A 17936-nucleotide genomic window follows, 5' to 3' on the forward strand; every position below is an offset into this window, starting at 1 on the left:
AACCTATAAAACAATTTCTTTTATGCTATTATCTTTTATTAGTGAGTAGTAAAATTTTTTAAAAATACGAGTATAGTAAACGAGCTGAAAATAAATGAGAATTTTTTTCGAATACGTACATAAATATTTTAATTTAAACTTGTAGTAATAACATAAAATCGACATAATATTTTGTAATAGAAATTAGGAATACAACTTTTAAATTTAAAAAAATAAAAAAAAAATGTAAATAAATAAATAATTAATAAAAATACAATTTTTTGCATAAAGCTTTGTTAGATTATGTTAGTTAAGTATTATTTTTTAAGACAAATAAGAATTATATTGGTTGTGTATTAGTATACTTTTTACGTACCTACATAATAAGTTCAAGATATCTACGCATATAAATAATAAAAACAACGAGTGTGGCATGGTCAACCGTCATTAGACTACACGAATTAAGTTACAATATAATGAGATTATTTTGTTTTTTTTTGTAGACACTGTTCATAACAGCGTTTTATGTCACTAAACAGCGTCTTTTGTATTTGCGAGATTCATTTAATTGAAGTTTTTATGAAAAAAACAGTATCGTTTCATGAGCTTTGTTGTCTTGATATTTCTAAAATCATATTTTATGTACATTCAATCTAACCTTTTACGTGTTATACGTGATAAATTTATATATATATATATATATATATATATATATATATATTTGTGTATTGTATATGAATTTGTGCTACATAATATATTATAGATATATATATTTATATTCATATCGTATAATAAAAAAATCATGGAAACTAAATTCCATTTGTACGTTCAATACGTGGTTGAACGATTTTTATCGTGTTTAGGTATACAAAAATAATATTTCGATGCGCGTGGGTATCGTTGCGAGTTTTGATCGGAACAAGTGTGCACGTGGGGTAGGTAAACGTATAAGTGACTAAAGAAAAATTCGCGTGTTCACTATATTGTCGTTCAATGTATATAATACATTTCCCATCACACCCTAGTGTGTCACCAACCTAACCCAACATCAAATTCTAGATAATTCTTTTCTTTTCACCACTGTATGTATATAATAATATTTTTTCTTAAGCTCAAAATGTGCGAATATATGCTCCATAAAAAATGTCTGATTTGTAATAAAAAGAATAAAATATGCTGATTTCTTAAATATTTCTAAGTAGTTTATACATTTGAAAAATGAAAAAAAAAATGAAAAATGTATTAAAAGTTAGTAGGTATTATTGTTTTTGTATAAATTATATAACATACATAAATATTAAACTTAAAAGTTTTTAATCGGGTTAAAATGACTGTGAAAAATATATTTAGTAATAAAATTATTTATGTTATTAAATTGATATTTTTGTATAGAAATCCATTACTTAGTTTGATGTTTTTATGTACTCGTAAAATAAGTAATAGGTATTTTCACAATAATTTCACGCACAAAATTATTGGATTGTGTAAAAAAAAATGCTTTTAATACAAAATATGTCAAACTATGTATATTAAACTTTGCTAATTTTATTTAGAACAGTTACGTATTAATAATACGTATCTAACACTCATGTTGGTAAATTTTATCTGCTTGTTACAAACCATGTATTTACATATAAATCATAGTTCCATACATAACTTATTATGTATAGTATTTCTACTATAACACATATACATATACATACTGTCACTATCCGTTTGACCTAAACTCCAAAGACTTTCGTGCTGCTTCATCAAAAACATATATACAATTTCCGTGACGTATATATACCAATGACATAATAACGTTATAAATTAATAATAGCACTACTTAATTTTTATTTTTTAGCTGGTCAGTAAAGTTTGTGGTGAAAAATTCTAAACTTTTAATTTTTATGTTAAAATTATCAATAGTTTAAACGCTAAATAAAGGCATAGGAAACCACAGTAGTCACTAGTCACTAGTGAGAAAATAATTTAAAAATTAGCTACCTACCAAGTATATTTTACATGTTGCTGAGAATTTTTTTAATGGCTAATGACGTAAAAAATTGATGCCAATTTGATGTGTTGTGCAATAGAAATGTCCGAACGAAATATTATCGAATCTCTCAATCTCTCCGGCAATCGTCAAACATTTGTTTGTTAATTATTATTGTCCATACCCACACACTAGTAACTGTTTTTTCGTCGTGACAATTTCGACTACTCATTTTTTTTTTTTTAAACGATGAGTGCTATACAGACGCAACAAGATATATTCTTTAATGCTACAGTCTTTGCATTCGGCAATGATGTTTGACATGTATGGTAATATCCATAGTCAATGAGCTTTTGACGACAGTGATCGATTATTTTGTTTTTAGACGTTAGCGTCTTATGATGGTATAGCAACCTGTTTGGTGCGTCAGCATAAATCGTCATAGTATAATGTACTTATTTAGACACTAAATATCACAAATCAAATGTGATCGATGCATGATAGTATAATGAGATTTAGGTATGTGAGTGTGAGAGTTTGATAATGGTGCAGCATTGAAGGTATCAAAATATAGTACATATTATTTTATTATTGTGTTTCTTAATTTTATCTTTCGGTGGAACTTCCTTAGCGTTCAATTTTGGTTTTATAGGTAACACTATAATACATTAAAACCTTGTATTTATAATTGAATAGGTCATTCTTTATGGATGTTTGTCACAAATCACAAGTTTGGATGGTTCTTGAGATCATCTTTTCAAAAACTGAGTAAATACAACATACATTATACGTAAAGAAATTTTAATTGCAGTTTTGGATACTTATCGATTGAGCTGCACGTTATTCAATATGACAGGGGTGTATGTAGAGTGAATGTAGGTATACATAAGTAAAAATTAAATACACATAAGTGAAGCTGAGTATGTTGAGGCGGTTCTCTGATTGCAGTACAGGACAACTCTTAATTTTTATGGTTGTGCGTGCATGTGTATTTCACACTCAGACTCAGACTAGGTTGTGCATTTTAGTATGGTTTTAAAAGATTATAATCTCATATAAAATATCTACCATATTTAAACAGATTATATTTTATAAATAAAGATTTAACTCAGGACTTCTAGATTGTACGTTGCATAAAACGATTTTAAATACATTTTAATTCAATTTATATATATATGAGAAATATAATAGCATTGTGCACATATTATTATGCTATTTTATATGGTTTTATAGTAAACATTTAAACATTTAAACAAATATACGAACGAATATAAAAATACATAAAATTGTATAATGTATAGATAGTATATAGCTACATATTAATTTTTACTGAGTAGGTGTAAAGTGGGCTGAGGGAAAATGTGTTATGGACATATTTTAATATTTTATAGAAAAGACAAAAGAATGGAAATAATTTGAAAAAAGTATTCGTGAATATAAAAGTACCTATATAGGTATGTAAATTGTTTTAATATAAAAAGCGCTTTTATATAGTAATAAAATCTAAAATTACACTGTTAATAATGTTTGAAGTGCACGCTGTGCTACACAATTATTTTACATGATATCATATTAAATAGAATACGAAATAACATTCGGTAAACAGTGTACGTAAATGTGCAAGTAACAACAATATTTTTTTTAACACATAAAGACACTTGCACGGACTACTCGACATTTTTTTGATACTATTCGGAGAATATATTAAGTGCTCGGGAAATATGTTTCAAGAGTAACCATGTCTATAAATAATATCAGTAAGCGTTTATTATTTACAAGTTGGATTATTTTTAATTCATAAGTATTCAGTGTAAACGAAACAATAAATTGTGTTCCTTTAAAATGCGTGAACACACGAACTTATCTTATTTTCATTACATGTTGTAAAATTACGCATAGTATAGTGATGTACGAAACTTCAAATGTGCAATTATATAAGTAATACCAAGTAAATTAGACAAGAAATATAATAAAAATAAAAAAATAAACAAAAATGAGAAAATAACAATAAAATACCACGCGAGATATTATAAAAATATAGAACAATAAAAAAGAGTTTGGAAAAAATAAATAAAATAGTAAAAGTAAAAAGTGAAGCATTTGTGAGGTAACGAGTTTAGTCGTTGTTACAAAGAACGAAAACGCGTACCTATTCAAATATTTATAAATCTTGAAAAATGTTTAAACTCGTATAATACGCGTGTGTTAGTTTGAGAACTTTTCTATATCATTCGAGTGTGAAATTCTATCGTACTTCACTGAATTTGTATTCTTTATTTCTTAGAAGTTTATCTAATTTCTGCCTTTTATGTTCTATTCCTCGAGATTTACAGCTGAAAAAATATTATTTCGACTTCAATAATCAAATATACTTGTTGTTTACAAATATATAATTTTAAAAATATAAGATAACAACTAGTCTAAAATATTTTAATTCGACAATCAAAATATCGTTTTATTTATTGAAAACAGATTTGTCAATATTTAGAGTTTAGAATTTATAATTTTTATTTTTACTTTCATCAAGGCACCCAACGATAATTTACCGCCTCCCGCTTTTTTTTTTTTACTTTTTAGACCAACTTTCATCCTAAATATTTTAGATTGTGATAGATATGATGAAAAAAATCTAGTACATAATATGTGTAGCATAGTAATGTAATTTATTATATCTAAAAAACTATTATTTAAACTTTGAATATTGATAAAAAATCTATTAACTTCAGTAATAAACACAAAACATTTAAAAATTAAAAATGTAAGTGAAATTTAATTAGGTATTGAAATGTCGATTCTTAAAGAGTAATAATAATAATATAAGCTACGACTTTAGTTACAAAGTTTAACATAAAAAATTAAAAATATAAAATCCTTTTAGTTTTTATTATATTAATGCATTTATAAATATTAAACCTCATCCTCATCAAAAAAAAATATTTCGTTATCTTGACAATTATCACACGTTAGGTAGGTACGTGATGAGTTTTTTTGACAAATTCTTCTGCCACAAGAGATGCATTTTAGTCTATTTATAGTCTATTTTCCAACCACAAATGTAACAAAAGCACCGTTTGTTTGAAATTTTCTCACTTGTATTTCTGTTACATAGAAGAGTGAATACCGAGAGGTAGATACCTATTTAAAAAAACACTTATGTATTTAGGAAACGAACGCATTTTTGCTCATTTCTTCAAGTTCTCAATCAAGTCTACAATCAGTCCGAAAATATAATTCCACCTTTTTAAGGTTTTCAAAGAGTAAAGTTGTCCATCTGATAAATTGTCATAGAGTTTATCCAAGCAATATCCAAATATCGTACAAATTTATCATAGGCCATCTTTTGTTTTTCTTTATTTCGAAATTTTTAACACATAAGTGTCCATTCTATCTTTTATGACATTATAACCGATAACTTTGACTGACTTTCCAGTTTCATCAGAAAAATGTAACTATTGAAATAATAGCGATAACTAGCTGTCTTATATTAGAATTGATCATTGTTCTAAATTTTAGAATAAAAAATATTGAAAATGGTTAAAATTATATTTTATGAAAAACACCAATAATAATGTAATGTTGACAAGAGTTTTTTATTAATAGTGTATGATTTATTTGATAGAACTATATAATTTGTATTAAATCATATTTTAATAAAAACGTGTTTAACTCTTCAATATTATATTAGATATTTTTTTGATTTTAATATTCGTATTCAACTTGACATTGCGTGCATAAAAACAAAAAAAAAACATTAGTAAAAACAATGCAATCTTGAATGAAAAATGAATCATATAACTTATTTTTAACTTAAAGACATGAATATAAGGAACAGTAAGAAAGAAATGAGCTCCAGGGAAATCAAAATGATCTTGAATAGTCGAAAAATTAAAACGTTATAGGACGAGTAAATCACATAAAATATGCAAAAGAAAATATAATAATATAAAGTAGGTAATATGATTTTCAAAAATAGAATAAAATAACTCGTATTATGTATATAAACTTGTATGGTCCATGGGGATATTAAAGTTGTTAGTATAGTAGTAATACAATTAAAGACTTGACTGAAAGTTCTACACAAATTTAACACAAACAATTTTATTGCCGATACCTACTTTAAATTAATTAGAATCGAGTATAATATAATAATAGGTATGTAAATTTATAAATTGCTTCTTTATAGTTTCTTACATCTCCTCCGATATTAATTTAAATGTTACGAAGAAAAGGTTAGGTTACAAACAATAAATAATATTCGTATATGTAATATGGTATAACAATGTATGGGAGGGGGGCGATTAAGTATTGAGTCATACAATTTAATTTTTGGGTGTGTTACATAGCTATATGGTGATTGTTGGTACTGACTTTGTAGTTCATTCTTATTTTATAATTTATGATTTAACTTGTATTTATACAAATTATGAGTTTTTATAATATTATTGTCATAACATGGTAAAGGAGTGACCTGTTAAGTATACGATATCCAAAAAAGGCAGTTACAATTTATGATCATAATATTTATTTTATCGTATCTTAGAGATGGTATATAAAAGGTTTTTATATTAATTTAAATAGCTGCAATGATTTATTTTCAGTAATCATAAGATTTTATTACCTATTAAAGATTAACAAAAAATAACACTTACGCAGTTTGTCAGGTAGTAAGTTTTTTTTTTTATTATCAGGTAGTTTTGACGTAGTCATATAGAGTCTTGTATTGTATTGAATGATCACGAAGAACTAAGTGTTATTTTATCTAGTACATACGATTGGCGGTAGGCATAAAAATGTATTTTAACAGCATTAATTTATCATGTTGTATCTATATCTAGTACCTACTTTATGCATATCAAGTTTATATGGATGGGACCCGTTTCGCCTAGATAGTAGATATCCGTTTCGACCAAAGCCATTATAGTCGTTTGAAATTGAGTTGGACATTTTTTTTCAAATAATATAATATATCTTTATTTTTTACTAAATTGTTTGTAAAAAGTCATCACAAAATTTAAAAAAAAAAAATACATATTCAATTATGCATTATCACGGTTATAATATATTACTAATATTATAGTACACAATGACATTCAGACAGAAACGTAAATAAAAATAAAAAGCGTTGAAATTCCAAATAATAAAAAAAAAACAAAAACGTATACTTTTATAAAGATTTGGCGACATACGAGCTAGGTATAGAATTAATAAAAAGCATGTGTAGAGATTAAAAAAAATAATGAGCTGTATTTTGTAATGACTTTAACAACAATTTTACTAAAGAATAAAGATAAATTAAATTATTTAAAACCATTGACAACTTAATTTTAAAACGACTAAGATGGCTTTGGTTGAAATAGGTATTTGGGCAAAACGGACCGCGCCCGTTTATATATACCTGCATATATCGTATATATATACCATATTATTCATGAATATATTAATACAAATACAAAAATATTATATATATATAGATTTTAGGTAACGTAATGTTTATATTATAGTTATCAATATTTATATTCACGAAAAGGCCTGTGCACAGGATTTTTTCATGGAGGGGGTTATGGAAAAAATATGTTATTATAAAAAAGCATTTATTTTTATTAATCTGATGTTAATGTTTTAAGTATTATAAAAGTATTTATTACTGACAGGTTTTCTAATAATAAATTATACTTCATAAGTCTTACAGAAGTAAACTTTCTTTTAATTCGATAAAACCAATGGCTGTTGATGACCTAGATTCAAATAATGACATTAATTTAAGCCTCCAAACCTTCACTTATGCATGGACTTGTCCACTAGAATTTTATAATATCCGAGAATTATCTGAAACACTTTATATTATATTTATTGTAATGAGTTATATATAAGAGAATATATTGAAATAATTTTTTAATGTTTAGAAATGACACATATTAACTTAAATTTAGAAAGAACTAGTATTTTATAGTGTATTTTAAGTGTACATTAACTGAATGAAAACGTAATGAGCGACCGACTAAGCTTGTTTTTGTATTTCATGTAGGCTTTTGTAAATGATGTTGTAAGATGCTATCTTTGCTCGTAATTAAATCATAGATTACGATATGGTTCAAACATTTGTGTGTTATATGTGTGACATTATTACTATTAGGTAGGTTATACTTAGTGTAATGATTGGCGTATTTAAATTTATTGGTAATTCTATATAATATGGCATTTAATTTATTTTACTAACTATAAATGTTATCTAATAAATATGTAAAATTAAATGTAATTTGTATTATATTATAAATTATAATGTTTATCAGTACAGTATACTTCACTGCTCAAGTGTTATATTATTAATCTATGATCATAAATCATCAAGTTATTTTAAACTGTAGAATATCTATAGTTTTGTAGCTCAGAATCTCAGAATTTCAAATCGTAATTTTTATTATTTCGTCTAAGTGCTACGTGGGAGAGTTCACATGCATACGTCTATGGTCCCGCCCGAGGGACTGTAGGAAGAGTTCGTGATTTTGCCGTTTAAATGAACGGTGTATATATATTATGTACTGAGAACGTAACGCTGTCAATAATGCGTATTATGTGGTTCTTATACACATATATTCATAACATGACGTGTCTTCGACGTGGTGGAGTTCATCATCCGGAATATACCGCGCGCGCTCTGAGTTATATCCGTCTGATGGTTGTTCGTGTTCAGAAGTTGTGACATATGGTGAAAACTTTGATTCTATCAGTGTATAACTTTTTGAACGCTTCAGGACGACGGACTGCGTCCACTTTTAAAAGTCCAAGATCACACCATCCAACTATACATATTAGTTTTCGTTCAGACCCGAAGCGCAGTCGCAGGTATTATATAAGAATTTTCTTTCTGTTGAGTATGCATTTATTTACTGTTTAGTTGTTTAATCTACAATACACAATCTATTAATGCATAAATTAATCAATTAGTTAATTGAATTCAAAATTGTAATCACTATTATAGTACTATAACCTAACATTGGACACTATATTATGTTATCTATGTAATATTTTGTATTTTGTAAATAAATAAATAATAATAATTATTATTATTATAAATTCAAGATTGGACAGAATCTCAGTTATATATATAATAACATATGTGTCAATGATAGAAATTGTAACTTATCAAGTGTATTGACAATTTTTTTCATGAGAAGTGTATTCAATTTGTTTAGTTAAAAATATACGTAAGACACATTGTTCACTTAAAAAAAAATGATAGGTGATTCTGATAACATAATTTATCACGGATGGTAAACAATTGTCATTACTTTATTTGGTTGTTTATCAGTCATATAACCTGCTAGTGGCTAGTATAAATATTTATAAGTGTTGAACATTTAGTTTGTTAAATATGGGTAATCATCCATTTATAGATTTATACATAATGTTTTTAATCTAATTAAATTGTTGGAATTCTAATAAATAACACAACAAAATTTTTAATATTCAATAGGTTCTTACCCATTAACTATTCATTATTGAATAAATAATCAAAAATATAATAACATAGTACCTAAGTAGTATTTTAATGACATATTATTAAACGTGAATGACTTTAAAGATACAGGCATTACAAAAAATGTAAATATTAATAGTCATGTTAATTTTATTGCTAATAGTTTAGTAGCGTTGAGTAGAGATAAGAGTAATTATAGTAAAATAAGACGTTTGAACTGATTTCACGTATTATAGTTATACACGTGTCTAAAATTGGCAACAGGCATAATAGGTAGATTTTTCATACTATTTGAATTTGTACCTATGCAAGTTATAGGCATGTAAAATACAAATTTGTCTGTACGTCGTGCCCGGGTCGTCAAAAACAGTAAACAAATATAATCTTAAAGCAAATAATAACGACGATTACCTAGGTACATAATTAATATATGTTTTAGATCGATGTATTTTAAAATGTAATAATATTTTCGGACGCGTTTTGCGAAAACAATATTACATCGACACCACACACACACACACCCGCCTACACATACATTCGCATCGTGACGTATACACCTGGACGTTAGCACACATTATATACCATAATATTATATAGGTGTCGAAGGCGATCGTCATTATGTCAATAATACTATAATATTATATTATTTTGTAATACACACACAAATGCACGTTTATTAAAATATGTCGAACGAAACGAGCGCATTACGACCGATCGAAGAAAATATACTGACAATTTTTCGTACAGGTGTCAGAGCGCGGTGGACGATTAATACGTTTCCGCTTACGCGTGTGTAATAATATTATATAGACGAGCTCCCTCTCTCTCTCTCTCACTCTCGTGCGTGCGCGCTCGTGTGTGTGTGTCCGTGTGCATATAATGTACCTATATAATATAACTAAATATATTATGCGAACACGCTTGGCCGTTTCCTTATACTCGACGCACGGGCCGGAAGACGTCCGAAGGCTGATGGTGGGAGGGGGGTGGTGAAGGTATAATGTGGATAGGACGGGATGGCAGGGATAGCGATAATATTGATTTACATTTGCAATATAGAACCACCACACGGAGTACTGGCGTGTACGAAACATCGAGACATCGAATATGCGTGTACGTATTATATATATATATATGTATATACAAAATAAACATACATAATATGTATAGGACGTATATATATATATAATATATTGTATATATACATATATAGAAATGATAGTATACGCGTATGTAATCGTATGACCCAGCGCACTTCCGCAAGTATTTACGACACACGATAATATATACACACGTAGGTATAGTTTATTAGTGTTGTTTATTATTTATGTATAACCGTACGCAGGTACATATACATCCTGACGTGTATTATTGTTATTTTCAATTGACTTGACGATTCCGTCAATATAGTGTCGTCATACATACGATTTAGGTATAATATCTGTTTTTTTTTTTTTAATTATCTTAAAAACGTAATCTACGTGGTATACTTACCGTATTAGAATTTTTCGAGGGACAGAAGACGTATCCGTAAAACGTACAAATCAATATTAATACGTATACGTACAACTCGATATGATCATATATTGTGTACGAGACGGCGAGAGATTCTTTAACGATTATTATTCTTTGCCATTGCGTTCCTCAGTGATTATACGATTGCTTCAAGTTCCAAAGTCATACTCAATATATATGCTAACAATTAGCATTAATATATTTTATTAATTGGATTATGGGACGCCGTGCTCTCTCCCCCCACCGTATAAAAGTCAACACTCAACTACTGCAGCTTCTATATATGTTTATCGAACATAATTACGTCTGATATATATATATATATGAATATAATACAATTGTTTTATATTTAAGTTAAATTTTAGCAGCTGATTATTTTACTCTATATACACATTAGATATATAGACGGTTCTTTTCATCCGGTGGTTTAACGCTGCAGACTACTTTATCGATAAGACATCAACAACTTTTGCCCCTTATACAAAAATATATACGGGATATAATCAAAATATCGTTAATGCCTTAATTTAAGGGTCATTACTTATTGTTATGTGTCGAAAGAAATAACAGAAGTCAGATTTCATAGTTACGCTCAGGTGTATATTATACAAAACTGAGGATCGATTCAATATTAATAGTTTATTAAATACATAATACCGGGTGATCCATTTAACTTAGGATAGATATCTACTCATTTTTTTCGAAAATTACAATATACATTTTTGATTTTTGATTTGAAATTAGAAGTTTTTTTAGTTTTTTAACTAGTAGCTTATGATTTATTAGCACTTATTTGTAGTTAAAGATACCTAATAATAAACTACTCGTCCGAAATTGTATTTTTATAAATCGAAAAACTTCGAATAGTATTCTGTTTCGGAATATGAAATTCAAAATGTATGCTATCATCAAAGTAGAAAAAACTTAAACAATTATAATATTTTGTTCACCCACAAAATTGTTGTTTTGTCATGATTTTAAACTACCTATTTCAAAATGTCTTACTTTAAATGGATCTTTCCGTATAATGAAATTTATTTGTTATAAATTCGGAGAAATAAAAAATTAATAATTTTCTCTGCTAATGTGCAACGTGTATTACGGTAAACTGCAAGAATAAGAGCAACGATTATTGATTTTATATACGAACACTCATTATGTAACATGTTCAAGACATATAATTATTTGTATTTTGTAATTTAAATACTGACGAAATCGACTATTTATATTACATCCGTAATGTTTAAGAAGAAATTAAGTTTTATGGCATTTATTCAGAGCTCGTCTATAATAAATAATAACAAACAAACAGTAAATTTTGTCCTGAAGCTATAATTGTATGTACAAAAACAAAAACTGTAATTGATATTTTTAATTGGAGTAATTTCCTTGGTTTTTCGAGTAAAAAACACACACAAAAGATTTTAATGCTCCTCGTTTAATATTTTATGTAAAATAGTGCCTGAAAATTCTCCGTCCGAAAAACGTAACAATATAAATTATATTAATTAGGGCCTTCCAAACCTACCCGTAATACCTAATATAAATAATAACAGACTAAATACATGGTAAAGACGAAAACCAAAAAAATCAAGTAAGTTAATATCTTATTGTATAAATGTGGCTGTGTTTTTATTTTTATGTACATCCAATTAACTGCTTATTTGTACTATATAATATATAAGTAATATAAAGTTCTTCTAAAGTTTTTAATTGTAATGTATTTTATTCTCTAAATGAGTGAGGTATACTACCAAATAAACTCATGTGTTCTTAGAGTATAATACACTAAAAGTTTTCAGTCATGGCAGATTTACCACAGAAGTTTTTGTTGTTTTTTTATAAGAACGTTAAGGAATGTTTAGCAGCCCATGAATATACATTATACATTATATATGTGTGTATGCACATATTGTATATAATATATATATAATATATATATACACACATTCACAATGAATGCATCAAAAATGGGTTTCATGTTGCCGACGACCGTAAAATATCATGCAATGCAAGTATACAATATTTATCATTATTTCTTTGTATATTAATTCAAGAAACGTTTAAAAAAAAAGTTATTTTTTTAAACTTTTTTCCGAGAAAATCAATAAGAAACACATGAATAAAAAGGAAATTAATAAGAAAACGAACCCCGTGGTGGTCGAACAAACACCCAATTACTATAATTCCGTTTTAATCGGAAATCTATTACTTTGGGACACGGACAGAGCCGGATATTGAAGTACAACGTTTTGTTTTTAAATAATAGCATTCTCCGAATTCTATTATTGTTCATTTGCTTATTACGAAAGAAATCTGAAAAAAAACTCACAAATTACAACATTTCCATATTATGATTGAATGTTGAAAATATTATTTTCGAATTGTATTCAATAATGGAGTACCAAATTATTAATATGGTGCACGTCTTTAGTTCGTCAACAAGAAAAAAAACAAAACATTTTTTATTAAGTTTATAAGAAATTACCAATTCGCCATCATATTATACATATTATAATATATATTATACAATAATACAATCATAGATTTTTTTTTATAATATCTGTTGAAATTTTTTTTTTGAGTTTCTATTGAGTAAATCTTGTTTATAATTAAAATCAAATTTTAATTATTTGCATAATATTTGTAAATTATTATAAAACAGTAAGTTATATAGTGATTGTAGAAATAATGAAGATTCCTATTAGAACTTATCAATCAATCGCTCATAATATTCATTAAATTAGCACGATTTGCTTGTTGACTTATTAGGATATAAACCAAACTGTACTTATGATACATATTATATGTGTTATTCAATGTTTCTGTTAGTTTATTTTAATAAAAATTCGTTTTATATTTTGATAATTATAATAATAAAATGTTTGCGCGTAAATATCTCTGTACAGTCATACATTAATTACTGCAGAATGTATATTCGCAGACGGTTATGTAAACAAAAATATTTCATATAAAACCGCTTCAGTGCTTAGTATAAATATAATATTCATATAACTCTGGAATTGTTTTAGGAACATGTTTTGCAGTATATATATTATACACTTGTATCAGCAAGTGAATAAATCACATACACGTACGTACGTTTATATGAAAAATAGCTGTGGGGTTAAAGTCACGGAAATCTAACATTTTCAGTAGTGTGAGGAGGGTTAATTGAACGTTATATACTATGTTATTATTGTTATATATATATATATACATTGCAGACCGTTCTGAATTATCGTGACTCATGATTTTTAATAATTTTTAGCCGAGTAATTTTAAAATGGGCTAATATGGCTGTGGTACCTGTAGTATACTGTATACAGTGTATCGTGATATTTATTCGATACACGCGTGTACGGAAAAATGGTTTGAGTAAATTGGTTTTCGTTAAATTAACTAATTTATTTATTGTATACAAGGTACATCGATTTTATAATACGTTTATTACGCATTCAATATATATATATATATATATCATTCCTGAGTCCTCCGTGTAAGAACTCTACGAAAATTGTACGTCCTACAAGACGAAATTACTGCCGTTTTCCAAAGACTCGTGTCTGTTCCAATTAGTAATCGGAGTACTTAGTTTAATTTTTCCATTTCGTCGGTATACTTTTAAGCAACGTGAACATTTCAATTCCAGCCGGTTCAATTGTAACTTCAATTATTATAATATTTAATCGTCGTCGTCGTAATCACGTCGAACCCTTTTGCGGAATATACGCAATATGGTCGCGACCGATGCGCCTGGCTCACGCGCGTAATAGGTGTACGGCGGATGCGCTGTGTCAGTGTAACTAAGTGATATAATAACTGTTTACAATAGAACATTTAACATTATAAACACCATGCAAATACATGTTTATTACAGTGGTACGGTTCGTATTGAGCAAACAGTTTACAAGTCATAAACACAAAAATATATCGTGCACAAGGCGGAGAACGTTTCATTGTGTGCGCATCGAACACGAATAGGCACGCAGACACACAAGCTTGTTCGTTTATTTTTCATATTGCCTATTTAATATTATTGCGTAATATTATTATAATCACACGTTTAAACTTTATTAGTTTATATCTAGTATTTTATCGCTCGTTTCGTTGTTTATTATAAATACAAATCCTAACCGAAACTACACATTAACCTGCATATATGAAAGCAGCACGCTTGGCATCAAAGAGTTCCGTGTAAAAATATCAGCATTGTTCAGTTGAGTGTTTTTATTGTTAAAAATTTAAAAAAAAAAAAAAATGTACTTCCACCAAAGCGATATTTAAATTGTTAGCGTCAAAATATCCGCAAAGTTTCATTCCATCAATTTAATTTTAAGTATTGAAAAAAAAAATCCTTTTAAGTAATCAAAATATTAAATAACTTTAAAATTCCGAGTACCTGTGGAAATGAATACGGATAGCATTTTTTTGTTCCAATTTTCTCTTTCATAAAACAAAACGTTCGATGGATATAAAATATTGATTCCAAATAATTAATTCTAAATAAATACTTCAGAAATGATTTTCAATGTTATCTACCTATAAAATAAAATAATATATTTAGGTATCTATAGGTAGAATATTATATATATAAATAAAAATATATTTCCTAATATCTCAAATATTTCGGTATTTTACTGTATTAATAATTATTCCCCGCTTAAAGTGTTCTAAAAGTAACAAATATTATAATTCACGAAAATTATAATATAATTGCATAAACTTATTTCCAATAACATTTTTTGTTTCCCAATAACGTATGTTTTATTAAATATCAATTATGTTTCCATTTATCCAACACAGTATTTTACTTAAACTGCATGAGTTATAAAAAACATTTATTTTTTATAATTTCTTAAATATGTAATGAAATAAATTAATTTCAAGACGAAAAATAATCGTTAAAAAACTATTTTCGATATTGTTCAGTATACCTATAACCTACTTTTAATTTGAATCTCTCGAGCTGACAAGTATAATATCTTATCTTGTGTTCCTATATTTTACCAATATACGTGTTTTAGTCTTATAATTATTGATCATGATTCATGAGGTATCTTTCTTCGTCAAATATTTTTCACGCTCTGCTGGTTCTTTGCATAATATACCTCACTGTGCCCCATACAACATGTGTGACTCCAATATTAATAATATGACGAACGAAATGATGCCGCTTGTATCTATAATAAACTGACTGTAAAATATCTGTAGTTCCCTTTATCTCAGGTAAATTGCCTCGTTAGAGCTTATGACTTTTTACGAAATGTTAACATCATAAATTTAAACTCTGGACAGTTCCTAAGACCTCACCTGCGGAATATACCAACCAATAAAATAATAATAATAATAATAATAATAATATGCTTATGACCATTTGTATTTGTTATGCACTCGCCACCCTTTAAAAGTCACACTATGACTATATCCACCACTTAGCTTAACGTTTCTCAAATAGAGGGTCGTGAAAATGTTTGTTAGTTATATAAATTCTAAGATATTTATAATATTTTATACTGTATACATATAAATTTTAACAATTATAATGTTCTGTTAAGCAAAAAAAAAAAAACAAGCACACACTTTGCACACGCTTCATTATTAAAAATAAATTTGTAAAATTATATTTATTATGAACCTATAAACTGTATACTCTATAGTATAAAGCAATAAATAATAAATGTAGGTGATAAAAATACTTTTGTTTTTTTAAAACTAGGTTTTTATTGATCCAGTGAAAGTGAAAACATGTTGGTCGCTATAGATTTTCAGTTAAAAATGTGAGTTGTGCTGTTAAAAAAGATTGAGAACCATTAATACTTAGCTCGAGGATCAATGGTCAATGTAGAGTTTGATATGATATTAACTTTCGGCTAATGACGATCACATTTTATATAACTACAAAATTTTCTGGTCCACCTGGTTGTATTTTAAATTTTTTTTTGTGGAGATTTCGAATCGTAAGTCAATGTATATCAATATTCAATATACGTATCACATTAATACATTGTTACTCTGATATAGTACTTTTATAATATTTGTTGTAGATATCACTGTCGATGTTTCTATGGCATTGCTCAAAAGATCAGCGCTTGCTCCAAAAAAAATTGTCAATTACTATTACCGAGGGTGTAATAACAACATAAACCCATATTATAATATACATAATACATATAATAATTTTGGTTTTTGATAACACCTCGTGTTACCCGTACGCTGTAAATTAGCAGACGGTTTAAAATAATTCCGCTCCATGAATGTTTATGCATAGGCACACGATTTTTGCTGTTCCTTTGATGTTGGAAGCCTAACCGGGTTCGAGTCAAGTTCGACGACCTGATTTGTCCCGTCGCTTCTAATTTTATGCGCCTAAAGTACACACATACACACGTATATATATATATATTATATCTAATATATGCGTACGCTTATACTGACGGTTTTCAACGTCTAGGCGTGTCTGCGTTTGATGGCGAAGGACAGTAGTTGAAACTTTTGAACTTTAGGCGAGAAATAGGGGAACAACTAAAACACGTCGCTGTGACGTGGGCCGAGAAAATTGTACTATATAATATATATATATATATTACATATACACATATCGTACCTATCTAGAGAATGTATAATCGATCAATAACCGTTTTAGAATCACACCGTATATTATACCTATGAACCTATACATATTGCGCATCGCGTCTTGTTTATTCGTCCGATCATCTATCATTATTATCAAACAAATGCACGCTAATCCACTGCCTACGTATATATATATATATATATATAAACGCACATGGCGAATTCGAATTTATTCTACTGTGTGAGGGTGTGTGTATCATAAGTATCTTGGTCATCATTTCTACAGATGTTAAAACAAATATAATATACTCACAAAAACCTCAAACGCTGGAGAAATAGTATAAGAAAGGAATAATTTTATTCACCGGTGGTATTATATAGTGTAGCCGTGTGATGAAGATGGCTGCCTCA

At 27.6% G+C, this 17936-nt stretch overlaps 1 protein-coding gene and 1 long non-coding RNA gene across 7 annotated transcripts in view; both read left to right on the plus strand.

Moving 5' to 3' along the window:
• LOC114127183 (potassium voltage-gated channel subfamily KQT member 1) overlaps positions 1–17936 on the plus strand; it is a 249323-nt gene that overhangs the window by 109472 nt on the left and 121915 nt on the right. The window lies entirely within an intron of this gene.
• Positions 14318–17323, plus strand: LOC126550272 (uncharacterized). Its single transcript, XR_007604326.1, has 3 exons — positions 14318–14953; positions 16669–16909; positions 16997–17323. It is a non-coding gene; the product is annotated as an uncharacterized LOC126550272 (long non-coding RNA).

The sequence above is a fragment of the Aphis gossypii genome, chromosome 1 (genome assembly GCF_020184175.1).
Source record: "Aphis gossypii isolate Hap1 chromosome 1, ASM2018417v2, whole genome shotgun sequence".
NCBI lineage: Eukaryota > Metazoa > Arthropoda > Insecta > Hemiptera > Aphididae > Aphis > Aphis gossypii.